The 14,552-nt window shown below is 38.0% G+C and overlaps 1 protein-coding gene across 1 annotated transcript in view; it reads left to right on the top strand.

Annotated features, from left to right (window-relative positions):
- Positions 1-14,552, top strand: part of PLD5 (phospholipase D family member 5) — a 167,363-nt gene that overhangs the window by 116,050 nt on the left and 36,761 nt on the right. The window lies entirely within an intron of this gene.

Here is a 14,552-nt window from a genome sequence, read left to right as displayed (position 1 = left end):
TAAAGCATTTAATTAGGCAAAGGAGTTGTTATGTGTAGTAGCATCCTAACATAACACAACTGTTCATGGTGAAGAATAAAGGGCACCCTCCTTCAACAAAAATCAACCTATATTTGTTTAAATTCCTTGTAATCTGCTCACTGCACAAGTAAAAGAATATTACTAGTGGAAGTCCTTATCTCTCAGGGAAATTGGCTTTTAATCAAGATTGACATGTTATTTAAATTTAATAAACTTAAAATTAATTAAATAGTTAATAATTATAGATCCTCATAATTTCATAACACTACCTGTTCCAGGGATTTGATGATTTCTGCTACATAACCAAAAGAGATATTGATTCTTTGATAACCAGTAAGAATATATCAAATACTTTGTCAGATATGTGTGGAATGTCTTTTTCTGATATGTTCAAAAGAAATTGGTATTTCAATATCAATGTCAGTGAAATTATCTTTTGAAAAGTTGTTTCTTTTCCACGTGATTCTAATATCCCAAATTCCTATGAGTCACAGAATAGCAGAGGTAGGCCTGTACATTCATATCGATGTACTGGCAACAGATATTTTGAGTACCATTTATTAAAAATACCCAATACCAAAAATTTTCCCCTTTCAAAAAAGATGAGGAGAAATTTTAGCTAGAAAAGGAGGAGAAATGTTTTAACACTTTCTTCTATTTTATGTGGGAATTAATCTAACCTGTGAAGTTAAAAAAAAACCCCAGACACAGGCTTTTACAATTTTACTAGCTTTAGTTTCCCTTATGCCTTTTTTAGATTTCTGAGACAGGAAATCTTACAGTATTTAAAATAAATTATCAATATATTTGTGCTCTAAGCTACAAAGGATTGGAGAAAGTTGCTGGTATTTTTTATGAGTTTTGTTGTCATCATCTTTGAACTCTGGAATTGTATATATCATTGTTTGCTATTGGCCTTTCTCAGACATCAATATTACAAGTTCTAGATTTTCCCACTATGATTTTTTTTCTCATCCCATGTTTTGGTCTGCTACTTTCTGCACTGATATTTTTATTAGAATGTCTTGGTTATGACAAGGTGATTGCCAGCTCTGTTGCAGTTATTTTACTCATTTAGGTCTGTTGTTTGGTTTTTATCTCCATGGAAGTTAGATAAATCTTTCTTTGGTTTTGCATTCCTGAAAAGAAATAAATTAGTTTTAAATTCAGTCAGATTTACTTGTATTAATTTTATGTTGAAATGAGTAGACCTTGTATGAGCAGGTTATGGTCCTGTTTGTGTCAAATAGAAGTTAAGTATGTGGCTGGCTTAAAAAAACCCAGATAACATTAATCTTTGCTATGCTATCCTGGAAAGCCTATCTACTAAAATTATTAATCTTTTTGCTTGTGAGGGGCTGGCTACCTGCATTCTCAGAAATCCATCAGAACTAATCATTGAAAGGGAACCGTGCATTGTCACTTGGACTTATATCCATGAAGACAAATAATTTTTTTTTTCCTGCAGCTAGCTGGTCAGATTTGTCTTTAATATATGCCATGCACCCTTTTTAACAGATTCATTCCTCTCTTGGTGAAGAAAGCAGTAAACAAATCAGTAGCTCAGCCAAGTTGTGAAGCATCTCAGGATGGAGAACCAGAATACATTTGTCTGAGGAGACTCAAACCCTGACTTGTGGTGTCAGTCTGAATTGGGCAGCAGAGAGACCAAGCCCTGCTCTGGGGTTCATCACATGATAAAGGACTCTGATTGATCCTAAGCAGCAAACATGCTTGGCACCTGAGCCATGGGCAGTAGCATGGACAGAAAGTACATACACAGCCAGTGGGATGCTGGGAATTTCATCCTTTCTGGGTCTGCCTTCACCTTGCTAAGTGGGCACAGGTTTGGCTCTTCTTTCCAAGGCAGATTGTATGCACAAGTCAGACTGTCTCCAAGCTGTTCTACTGGATATGAGAAAGAATTGTATTGCATGAAGAGGGTGGAAGAGTCTTGCCTTTCCTTTCAGCAGGCTGAGTGATCAGAATACCTGGGCTGTGCCCTCATGTGGTGCAGACTGGTTCCTAGGGCTAGGATGAGGGATAATTTGGCTGTTGGCCATGGATGTACCTGTTAATATATTGCTCAGGAACCTTAAGGGAATCTTCAGGCAGCATGCCCTGCCTGCTTTAAGAAGGAAAATAAAATTCCACCAAAGTGGAATTGCTTTAAGCACATGGGATTGCTTGAAGATCAGTACTTGGTTATCCATGTTTCCTTGCAGTGTTTTGGCTTTTTTCTACAGGGAACCATGGTAGGCTCCTGTATGGCTGCATCTCAACACAGGTGGCAAAACTATTTCTGCCAGGCAGATTATTCCAGCGCATCTTCCCTTTTCCCTAGACAGGCTTGCATTGAATCCCCTTGCCTCTTCTCCCCATTTCTGAAGAGTTGTAGAAAGCTGTTTTTGTAGATCTTTTCCACCACAATGGTGCGTCCTACCTGCTTCCTCTGCAGCAGCTATCCCTATTGATTAATAGAGGAGAAGGTTCAAATCTGACTTCAAATGTGGGCTGATGGGGTAAGGTAAATTACTTATGTGGAGTGGGGAGCAGAACTGAAGTGATGTGGTGTGAAATAAAATTAGTAATTCACAATTGCAGTGCTAGTGCAGACATCTGAGCTACCTGTGAACCTGCAGGTTTGTCACCACTCCAGTAACTGGTTTTTAGCCTTTCTATGCTATCCTGACTTATTTGAGGTAACTGTAAAGCAGAGGAGCTTGATTACAGAAGTCCAGTGGCTGCAGCATGAAACATGAATTGATTTATTGTGCTAACACATCCCACTGTGTCAGCTGTGGTGACAGGATTCTCTGACTGCTGAGATAATGTACATTTGCCAATAAGTGCTGGACTGTGGGAGTGTTATTTTGTTGCAAAACTAAGTATGCAAAAATGAGGAAATACTAATCCCATAGCATATATTTATGATAGACTTTAATTACGTTATCAGATTCTGTATTTTTCACAGAATACCTGGCTGGTATTTGTTGTAATATTAGCATATTAATCAGAGAGTTTTCCTTTATATTGAATGAGAATGCATCAAACATTCAATGCCTAAGGCAGTTGATGTTCATTCAGGGGATATTATTTCTGCTGGTAATGGCTAGAATCTTTTTTTATCTTCATATTTAATGTATGTCTCTAGGCTTTCTTCATTGCACATCTGCCAGATCCTGCACTGAATGCAGAATGATTAATTTCCTCATAGGCCTTTCTGTGCTGTTTCTCACTGTGGTATCTGAGTGCTCTGCAAATACAGTATTAATGAATTTCTTTTACAACATCCCTGTTAGGTGAGGTTTCTTGCTGTTTCTATCTCTTGGGGACAACCAATGATTATTAATGGCAACAAAGGCACCAGAAGCCAGATAAGGGCATTTGTTTTCTATAGTCACAATTAAAATTTTAAAAAGTATATTAGTAATTAAAGAAAAATAATCACATGTAAGTTTTCCCAGTGCATGTTGTCGAAATTATTACTGAACAGACTATAAACTGTGATATTTTATAGGATATATGTATATCGTACCATGCATATCTCTCTATGACTCTCTTGTGAAAGATAGGTCTGTCTTTAGACAAAATTTGCCTCATTGTGTAAACAAACATGTTCTTCTTTATCCTCTTTGTACTGTGACAGTAGCTTATTAATGCTTGTTTTCATGGTTATTGTTTTAGCCTTTTCTCAGCTGGGGCTCAGTCTACTAGACTGAAGTGTTTCTTGTAACCCTCCCCCTCCTTTCACATAATTATGTACCGGTCTTTGTTCATCAGTAACATTTGAATAGCACTGTCTCCAATTAGCAGGTTGTTGTATTATTTCTCACGTGTACAGAATCTAAATCCCTTACTAATTGCTATCTTATTTTAGCTGATAGTGTTCATGCTTTTTAAGACATACCAATGGATTTTCCTACTTCAATTTGAGTTGCTTCCTTTATTTTCTACTTTTTTTTTCCTTAGTACTCCTTTTTCGTGAAGCATTTTTCATATATTTGCAAGGAATATTTTGTCTTTTGTCAGTGGTGGCTGAGGCAGATAAGAAAAGAGGAGTCTGTCCATGTCACAGTGTGATTTTAGAAAAATATCTTCTAAGTCCTTTTAGTAATCACTTTTATGTATTAGCAAGGAAAGCAGAGAATAATAGGAAGTCATTGTCGTAGGCAGGATCCGGTCACTAGATCACATGTGCAGCTGTTATTTACTGAGCAGTGAATGCACATTTGCCCAGGATTACAGTCTTTCCTTATACAACCAAAACAAAGAAACTTAAAAGGTATATTGTTGTAGAGTGATAAATAAATGAGTAGATAGTAAAACTCTGGAAATTTATTATGCATTAAGTTGTGCCCTTTAGATTACAAATACTAACAGAAACCATTCCATGACAAATTTAATCAGGTTACATCTGGGCAGCTGCACAATCCCAGCTTCCTCTTTGCTCTCCTCACCCTGTATTGTCCCTGCCTTCTTCCTTGCACCAGTGATCATGTGGTGAGACAGATTAGGGAGCTGATTTGGCTACAGACTGCTTTTCTTTGGGCTAGCTTAATTGTCATTTGCATTAGATTTCTGGATTACTCAGTGTGTGATCTCACAGGCTGGGGGCGACACAGGGAAAGGAAACACATAGCTGGGCTGGACAAGGGAGGAAAGACCACTGGAACCTGGTTGCAACAAGTTCAATCTGCCATGGCACCAGAGAGCTCAAGCTCATGTAATGTCAAGGAACTTCTGGAAGTTTGAGGGTTTCCTGTAGAGTCTTTCCTGTAGAGTCTGAACGTAAGTGTCGCACAATGGACAGCAATTGTAAATATGGTTTATATAAATTATTAAATGTGTTTAATTCCATATTCTGTCTGCTTCTGTTGGCATACTTAAGGTGCTGTGTAGTGTTAGAGCTGGGTTGCTTGTGGGGCATGAATTTTTACTGTTGGCCACAATCATGTTCTCTTTCCCTGTCTTCTTGTGGAGGAAAGGAAGATATAAATTTTAACATAGTGTAGAAGAACTGAAAGACATTTGCTATGTCATAGAAAAGATGGAGATCATCTGGGAGTATCAGAACATTTTTTTCTTATGAAATAAACAGTGAATTTGGTGCTTTTTTTGAACTAGAGCCTTTGTATACTGCAAGCCCTTGAAATGTGAAATTGGCCATTCTGGAGAAACTGACATTTTTTCTGGAAAAGATAAAGCTATAAGACAAAGAGGCAACATTTCCTGATTAGTTTTCTTGGGCCTAAAACTGTTTAGGGTTTGGGTGACTGAAGTTTTTTGACAGCTAGGATAAACCATGATGACATGGATTAACTTTAAGCCCAAAATAATTGATTCCAGTATTATAAAAAATTGTTCAAAATATGGGGGCAGTGGTCTGTAAAGAGATTAGACAAGAGCTATCACTGGCAATTTTGAGAATAAAATAGACAAGCTTCTGTGCCGAATGGCCTCATAGATCTGGTGCATGGGAAAGGTCTAGATTGATTTCAAAGCCGGGTTTAATCATTGTGTAATGATTTGGAAGGAGAACACAAGGAGAACATAAACTTATGTACTTAAAGACATTTATTTCAAGATAAGATGGATTTTTTTTTTTCAGCAGAACAATTATTCACTGGAACAACCTTCCTCAGGGACATGGTAGAGTCTCCATCACTGGAGGTTTGCAAGATGTTACTGGACAGGGTGCTGAATAATCTCATATAGGCTTCCTTTTTCCACAAAAAACTGGGTCAGATGGTCTTCTGAGGGCCCTTTTAACCTGGGATTTTCTGATTCTAATTAAGTCTTTAATTTCCTCTTCATGTGAAGATAATGTTGGGAATCAATGTAAATACTCTGCAAAGACTAAGAAGAAAATGTATTCTGTTCATATAATGGCAAGCTAGAATTCAGAAGGTGGATCTTGAAGAGATTTCTGCCTGTCCAGATGTCAGTTTTTGCACAATGTATCATAAGAATAATATTATCTGATGCATGTACCATTGGACTGTAAAGAGTGCTCTTGAGAGCTGGTGTTCAATGGATGGTTTTGCATAAGGCATTGAATGGATCTGTAGCTCCATTGCTTTCTTCGTGCATTTCCTAGGCTGGATTCTCCAAGAGTGTGTGTGAGGGAAGGATGTTAAGATGGAGGAAATTCCTACAGCAATACCAAAACCAGAGTGGCTTTTCCTTAGGATTTTTCATGAAGAAGTAAGCAGGATTTTTTGAGGTGTGAGTCTTCCTGAAGAAAGCAAGTAATTTGGGTCTGAGTTCCGTAGAGATAAATAAAGGTGCATGTAAACAGAGGGCAAGAAATCTCTTTCATTCCTTTCAAATCATAAATATTGACATTTTTCTAAAACTCTAAGTCACACTTGAAAATACGAGAGTGTACAAAAGGCAGATAATGAAAATTCCACTGACAACACCTTTAACATCTGATTTTAAAATTAATTTTTATATTTTGATTTATTATGAATCATGCCTTGTTCAGTTTTTATTATTCATTTAGACAGCTCGGGTGCAAGAAAATAGTAGATGTAAGATTTGATTTATCTTATATTAGTTGCTATTGGAGAATGTTTCCTGATATTTTCTCAAAAACTTTAAGCCTGTGACAAGCAATCTTAAAGCCAGTTCCAAGATGGAAGATCTCATTAAGTTCTTTGCCTCTTAGAATGCATAGTAACTTTAGCAGTGTTCTATGTAGTGAGAATTACCAAGCTGAATTCCCAAAGCTAGCTGCAGCCCATCTGAAAGGAAAGAAGCATGTGCTAGTTTTGCATCAGAGATTCAAGCATTCATACCTAACATGCAGAAACTAGGTTTGTTTTTGGAGAAATGTCTTTCTGTTCAGGCACCTAAACTGACTTACCTCAGTTTATGTTGCACAGTGTGCACACATCCACAAACATCTTGATCACAAGGGAATGTTCAGTACTGGTTTTGTGCCTAAATCCCCTGAGAACTCATATGCAACATTTCTTATTTGTTTCAGCTGGGGGGCTGGGTAATGTAAACCACATCCAGCCTTATGAAACATGACTGAAAAGTGCAAGTGGGGACTATTTTTGTTACATGTGTTTCAATAACCAATCTTCAACACAGAACATCTGCCTGAGTTGCAGAAGATGATGTTGAAAATCTTGCTCTGTCTGAAAGTTTCTAATACAGCTGTCTGCCTTACCAAGCACCTGACAGAAAGCAAATCACTTAAGCTAGTATTGAACATCTTAAACTTCTTAAAACTAAGCTTACAGTCACAAAAATTTAGGAAGGGTAGAAGGTATTTTGTAGTGCTGCTCCCTTAGTTCTTCCTATTTGAGTTCTAGCAGTTTGCAGAAAATCTTTTAATCTGTTTGCATTTAGAGATGACTGTAGTAGTCACATATTCATTTGGGGTAGAAGAAACCTGGCTTCCAGTCCCTACTCTGCTTCTGCTCCTTCTATTGCCTCCAGATATATTTTGAAAGAAATTTCTTAGCCTTAATAGTAAGAGAAGTGTTTTAAGATTCTGATTGTAGGACAGAATTTTAAAACTTCATTGGGTAACCCATTTTTTCTGTGCAAAAAATGAGGAACTGGTGTAAACAACATATTTTCCATCAGCATTGGCTGCTGCCTAGTTTGGATGTCTTTTAGCTCAAAAAATACAATAAACTAGTGATAATCTAGTTTTTATTAGAGGTTCTACAGGAAACTATATGCCTAATCTGGGAATTAAACTTTCCCTAGATACACAAATATCCTCATTTTAGGCACCACAATAGTTCATAATGTGAACAGATTACTTTCTCTTGTGAGCCTGAAGCACACTAACTTTAAAAAGATTTAGGCATAGCCTGACTTACAGAGTTCTCTAGTAGGAGCAATTTAGCAGTATGAGGCTGTCACATCCACAGCCAATAGAGGGAGAAAAAAACCAAAACAAAGTTCACAATCACTTAAATTCTGAAGGCAGACAGGGCCTTGGGTTGTACTCGCTTGTTTTGCAAAGAAAATGGGGGAAAAGGTTCACTTAAGCCAAAAAATCTGTCTTTTAGAGCCAGATATGTAAGCAATAAATTCTGATTCTAAGCTCTACAGCTTCTGTGTCTGTAGACTTAGAAATGTGTACCTTTGCTGAGAGAAATGGCTGTGTACCCAAAGACAGTACCCTCTCATTGGTAATGTGTACTTTGGCATTATAAAATACCAGTTGTGCTTTCCAGTATCCTTGGTCACCGCTTCAAAGATACATAGGTAAATAATAATGCATTCATTTAAATAATTTTCTTCATTATTCAAAGACAGGTGTACTGTGATGTGTATTTGTTAGGGACAGGTGTACTGTGGGGTATATTTAAGATGTTAGGTGTTCAGTAGAAACAATATCATAATTCTTCTGCTTTGAAATTTGTAATGGAAAAGGTCTTTCATGGTAGATTGATCAGTATTTTACTACATAATTTCAGTTTGCAAATATTACACTCAAGTCTGGTACTAAGGTGTGTGTATTCATGGATTTGGTAGCAATGGGCACTTTTGTATTTAATAAGCTCCAGCACAACTATGAGCATTTGCAATCCAGCGATCTTGTAAACAGCCAAAGTGCTCTTGTCAGGTAGGACCTAATCAGTCCAACACAGGAGCTTGTGCCACAGGGATCATCTTCAAATCTTGCCTGGTGGTTTACATGCTGGAATGGATTCTTCCTGTATGGCACTAGCTGCTCTGAATTGCTGACACTCTTTAGCACAGAGGAACCAATAACGGATGGCATGAGCAGAAATTAGTTGTGACATTTTTAAAGCATATGGATAGCGTGCAAGTTCCTACCTACAGCTACTGAAAGAGTTGGTAAGAGCTGCCAGGGCCATCTGAGCTCAGAAATCATTCGTTAGGTAGCTGTGCTCCCTTTGCAGAAATTTTGGCATCCCATGCTTTCTCTTGTGTGCAAAAATACTAATGTTATCTCATCCTGCAAGGGCATGAAGGCTAATGATCCTAAAAGGGATCCAAGGAAAAGAATTTAATTTTGGTCAATTTTGGTTTGTTCATTTCACATACTTAGTGTTCACTGGAAGCCTGACTGTTTCCTTAGAACTGTACCTTGGTCAGTCAAAGCCATGCTACTGCTATGATTTGGTGTATTTTGATTGCTGCTGATTTGCAAGCAGGCTCCAGCCTTCTCAGCGGGGCTCAGTGTTTTGTCTCTCACCCTGTTCAAGTTTTTTCTGTCATCTAGACTGAAGTGTTAACTTCAAACCTGGGCAGCTCTGAGAAGACCATCACCTGAAGTGACATGACACAGACACGTTCTTTTAGCTGCTTCGCTGCTAGCTCAATTTCTGCTTCAAACCTGGTTAAATACTGTGTGCTCAAAGTTGTATAAGAAGCATTAACAAATGCCCAAACCCAACTGGCAACACCACTTGGTTTTCATGTGATGAACATAAAATGCTACAATTGTGCTGTACCATGCAACCAAATCTTGCTGGTTTATACAACATTAGTTTCCAAGCCTGATCTTTGTAACATGGATTTGCCACTAGGATACTGATCTTTCTGGTAATCTCCTATAGCAGTTTTCAAATTAACCTTCACTTCTGCAGCACTTTGGTGCGTTATGAATTTTTACACAGCCTAATGGTTGGAAAGCAAATTACATTAAGATAATTCTGAAGTTATTCAACCGGAAGCAAAGTTCTCAGAGGATATCTCTGTTACTCTCCATCTTTTCCATGTCTTTCTGCATGTCCTTACAGAGCAGTTGTTTTTAATGTTTATCCTTGAGAACAGAGTGATTTCAGCCCGTTTTCCATCCTTTGGACAAAATATTAACTTTATACATTGTGTAAGTCTTAGTAATTTTGTAGTACAGAACTTCACAGTCATTTCAGTGACTCAAAGCAAAACAGATCCCTGCTCTTGAAGCTTTTAATCTCAGTAGTCTTGTTAGCATTAAAGTGATGGACAAAAGTGCCAGCAGTTATAGGACTACATAATTACTGTACTAAGCTTCAAAATCACTACAAAAGAACATTGTGATGATTGCAATGAGAAGCTTTCATAATAACAGTTCCTAAGCAAAGGACCACAAAGCAACTGTTCTCAGCCATAAGACAAAGGATTGTAACCAAGTCCCTGATTTGATATTGGGATTTGAAGTGCCTTGCTGCCTTCTGTTCCTGCTTTCATAGAGATCCCAGTAGTCAACTGCAAGCAGTCCAGTTCCTGTGCACTACTGCCATCCCAACTGAACTGGTCCAGCTCTGTTTCTTATTGTCCTCAAGCCAATTCTGACTCTCCTGTGTGGTTTGGAGTAGAAAAAGAAGTCCTACAGACCTGGTTATCCACCAGTGCAAAATGTCACAGGGTAGTAATATACCTGTATTCCTGTCCTTCACAGGGAGTTGTTGATATTTACACTGGAGAAATGAAACAATATTTGTTTTGTGGTCTAGTCCCTCTGCGGTGCTAAAATCCTCCGTGATTTCAGTGTGCAGTTACTTTTATTGACTGTATATTGTGTGTGTCCTTCACACAGATAATAAGATAGAATCTGTGGGGTTGTGGCTTCCTTTTGTTTTGCTTTCTACATTTCAAGTAGGCTGTTTGGAAGAAAGTCAATCCATGTTAAAAATCTGCTAACTGACAAGCTATTGATCTGTATCCCCTAGGTATTTCCTCAAATCAATGTATTTTTTCCCCATACATATTTTGTTTTTTCTCAGTCCACTGTCTGGATTTTTCTAATTTTGGCATCAGGGCATGTCCATTTTTCTCTTTAAAATGCCTCTGTTTAAATGAATGAAGTATCTGGGTGACCAAGCCAGAATAATGAAGCCCTCAAAAATGCATCTGACAGACTAGTTAGAACAATAGTAAATCAAGAGACTTCAGCCTGCTACAGCAGAGCTGCAGTGTGTAGTGTATGTGCTTGCTTTGATAAAAAAGAGGCTGCAGAAGTGTCTTGTTCTTTCAAGAACCTTGGATTCATGATAGTAAAAACCTCAGCTTCAGTTATTGTTTGGACTAAGAAAGCAAGAAGAAATTCCCTGAGTCCTAAATTGCAACAACCATCAGAAATCTATGTTTATTTTGGGGGTGTATATAATGAGTTAATACCTGTAGAAGTTCTAGCACATGTAAATAATGTAAAATTAGGACCAATCTGGGTATCCCAAAGCCATGGATAGCCTTAGAACTCTTTAGAAAATGTTTTTCCTTTCCACAAATTTATTTGAAAAAGCTTGAAGAATACACCATGCTGCTTATGTAGTTATAAAATAAAATATGTTCCTCAAGTAATTGGAGCAAGAGGGACTGAATGAATAATTGGATAAATATATATGATAAATGAAACAATGTAAGAGTAGGCAAGGGCAAGAGTGAAATTATGAACTGAGTGTGAAAAAGAAGAGAGCAAAGGAGAGGGAGGATGAATGATGTTAGGGGAAAGTAGTGGGGGAAATGAAATCTGAGGGAGGAATGAATCAGATAAAACCAAAGGTCAGAAACTTAAAACTGGGTAATTAATTTGGGAAAAGATCAGAACAGAATGTTGTCAAAAGGTGAAGCATGTTATTGGTGGACTTTTGACAACATGGAAAGTAAAATAATTGCCATTGAGAAAGGAATGACCTGAAAAAAATGTAGAAAAGTCAAAGGCTGACTCAGCAAGATAACAAGATAGAATCAAAGGAAGGAGGTGGAGAAAATTGCTTAGAGACAAGGGAGAAGTAGTGAAAGGAAATGTCTATGCCACTGGCAGACCCAGATTACTTCTGGCTGTGCCTCTGCTTTTCTTGTATGGCCACAGCCAGGTCAGCTGGTGCTCTTGGCTTTCAGTAGCCTGAAGATAATACTCTGTTATTTCAGAGGCTGCTCAGAGAATCATCTAATGAAAGTTCAGGGAAAAAAGTAGATTCTGTTATGAAGGAATTGTAAAAATTAAAAGCAGTAGCCACCCAAGGAGGCAAACTCTGCCCTCAACTCTTTGCCTGCCCTGCAGCATCTCACCTTCCAGAACTGAGATTTATTTCTCCTTCAGGAGAAGGAAACTGACAGAACCCAAAGCAGAGCTCCAGATGTCTGAGGAGCACATTTTGAGAATAATGCACAAGTGTTGTTACTGCTAGTCAGCATATTTAGAAGACACTGTTGCCAGTACTGATGATTTTAGAATATATAAATATCAGAATGAAATCATGTTGCTAAGTTAAAAAGAGAGATAGGGATAAATAGTCACTGCATTTTTCTTGGTAGAGATTTAGCCTTGTTCATTCATAAAAGGTTGTGATCTTAATTCCTCATGTGTAAGGATGAAAAATGTCACTGAATTCTTGGATGTTTCATCCAAGAAGTATATAAATAAATATAGTGGTTCATAATGCTAATCCAAGTAAAGAAAAGTCTTCACAAGGAAGTGGGATAAGCAGAGTTCAAGTTTACTAATCTCTCCATTATATTTAAAATGGCTTTCTTTTGTAGTAAAAACATATGCAATTATACTTAGGGAAAGAAAGAAAGCCACAATCCAACTTTAATAATGTTTTTACTGATTGTATTATAGTCTTCCTTTAAGTGGTAATATGCTTTGTCGCCTGAATCAACTAAGTAAGAAAATTACTTTTCCCAATCTCCAAAGCAATCACTTTTATAGCTTTGTCTAGTAAATGAGCAGTCTACTCTCCAATAATGAAGGGCAAAAAAAGATGTGGATTTTTTTTTTAATATTCTAGCAAACTTTGTTGTATATGAGTTCTCTTACAGACTCTACTGAATCATCAGACTCCCAGAGCAGATTTGTACTAAGAAAATTCTATTTAAAGGAATGCTGAGTTCTGCTAAGGGGAAAGAATTGAACTGATCATCAATGCTCTCATTATTCAAAATTTTATTTAAAATTTTCTATGATTTGATCTGAAATACTTCAAATAGCTCAAAAAGAAGTAAAAATTGATGTAAAAATTCTGATATCAAAGTCAAGGCAGTAAAAAATGAGGATTTTTCTCAGGTTTGCTACTTCAAGCAGCAGCACATGTTAAAAGAGGCAGAAATGTTTGCTACTGTTGATAAAATTACTAGAAGGAAAGGAAAAGCTGTTTGGAGCTTTTAAAATTACACTAAACTCTTGTGCATGGGCTCAATTCAATTTTTTTTAAGACAGACTAAAATGGGAGCCCTAAACTTTGGCCCAAACAGTAAGAGATTTTTTGGCAAATGCAGTACAGAAATCCCTGGTTTCAGAGGCCACATCTAGGTTGGAAATGTAGAGTTGAGTATGTCTTTTCCTGTCTTGTTCTATGCAGTGAGCTATACTGTTGGCTGCTGGCATTTTCTGCTGGGTGACAGCAAATGCCTCTCAAGGACATGCTGATACCCTGGACTTCCATCATGGAAAAGAGCAGAGATCTGTAGTTATATGAGTTTATTCCTTCTTTGCAGTCTAAAATTCTGTGTATAGGTGAAGTAAACACATCCATGCATGATTTATCAGGTGTGAGGATGGCGAGGCATTGGAGAAGGTTGTCCAGAGAAGTTGTTGATGCTTCATCACTGGAACTGTTCAATGCCAGTTTGGATGGAGCTTTGAGCAACCTGGTCTTCCATCTGCTGGAAGGTATCCCTGCCCATGGTAGAGGGTTTGGAACTAGGTGACCTTTGAGTTCTCTTCCAGCCCAAGCCATTGTATGATTCTATTCATGGGGGAGGTCAGGTGTTCTCCTGCTGTGTCTGTTCTGTGGGTAAAGAGGGGAATCTCTATCTCTGTGCTGTCATATTTGTGATGGACCACTGGCTGTTTGCTGGTGAATCAGAAGTGAGGTGTAGCTGGGTGGGTATTACAAGTATTACAAAGAAATACTGTCAGGCCTCTCTTTTGTCTGGCCTGTGAGATGGGATGGGAAGCACTTTGGTTAAATTTCTGGGATTTTTCTGCTGAGTAAATCAAAAGGGCCCAGCAGGCAGCACAAAATGCATTATGTGGGGGAGAGCTAACACTCCCACTCTGAACTCTAGCTACAGCTGGGTACTTAGCTGAGAAATCAGTGTTTTGATTACTTGGGTAGCAACAAAGGCCAACATTTGACTTCTTCAAAGCCAGTGTAAGGGTATATTTAGATAAATGTGACTTTGGGAACTAACTAGTTCCCAAGATGCCATTGAAGTTAAATCAGCAATTGCAAGAAATTAATTCTGACCTTTCCTTTGTTCTCAAAAATCTGTCATCCTGTATCCAGTCAGCAAACTCTGCAGACATGAGGATCCCTGATGGGTCTTTTCTTGATTTTCTGTGTCACTGTTGACCCCTATGTAAGCACATGGGGAATGCCAACCCAAGCAAATGCTAGAATTGCCTTCTTATCTCTTTGCACAAGACAAATGATTATGCAAGATAAAAGGCAAACAAATTCTGGAGCTTGCCACCTGAAATTAGTGAGACCTGATTTTGAGAGGAGTGGAGGCTGAGGCTGTGTGGGTGTACCTTTAAATGGCAGCACTGGCAGAAGCAGTTCCTGCATCTTGTTGCACTCAGCCACAGCCACTCA

This window comes from Ammospiza nelsoni, chromosome 3, assembly GCF_027579445.1.
Source record: "Ammospiza nelsoni isolate bAmmNel1 chromosome 3, bAmmNel1.pri, whole genome shotgun sequence".
NCBI lineage: Eukaryota > Metazoa > Chordata > Aves > Passeriformes > Passerellidae > Ammospiza > Ammospiza nelsoni.
This window is presented reverse-complemented; position numbering and strand designations above follow the sequence as displayed.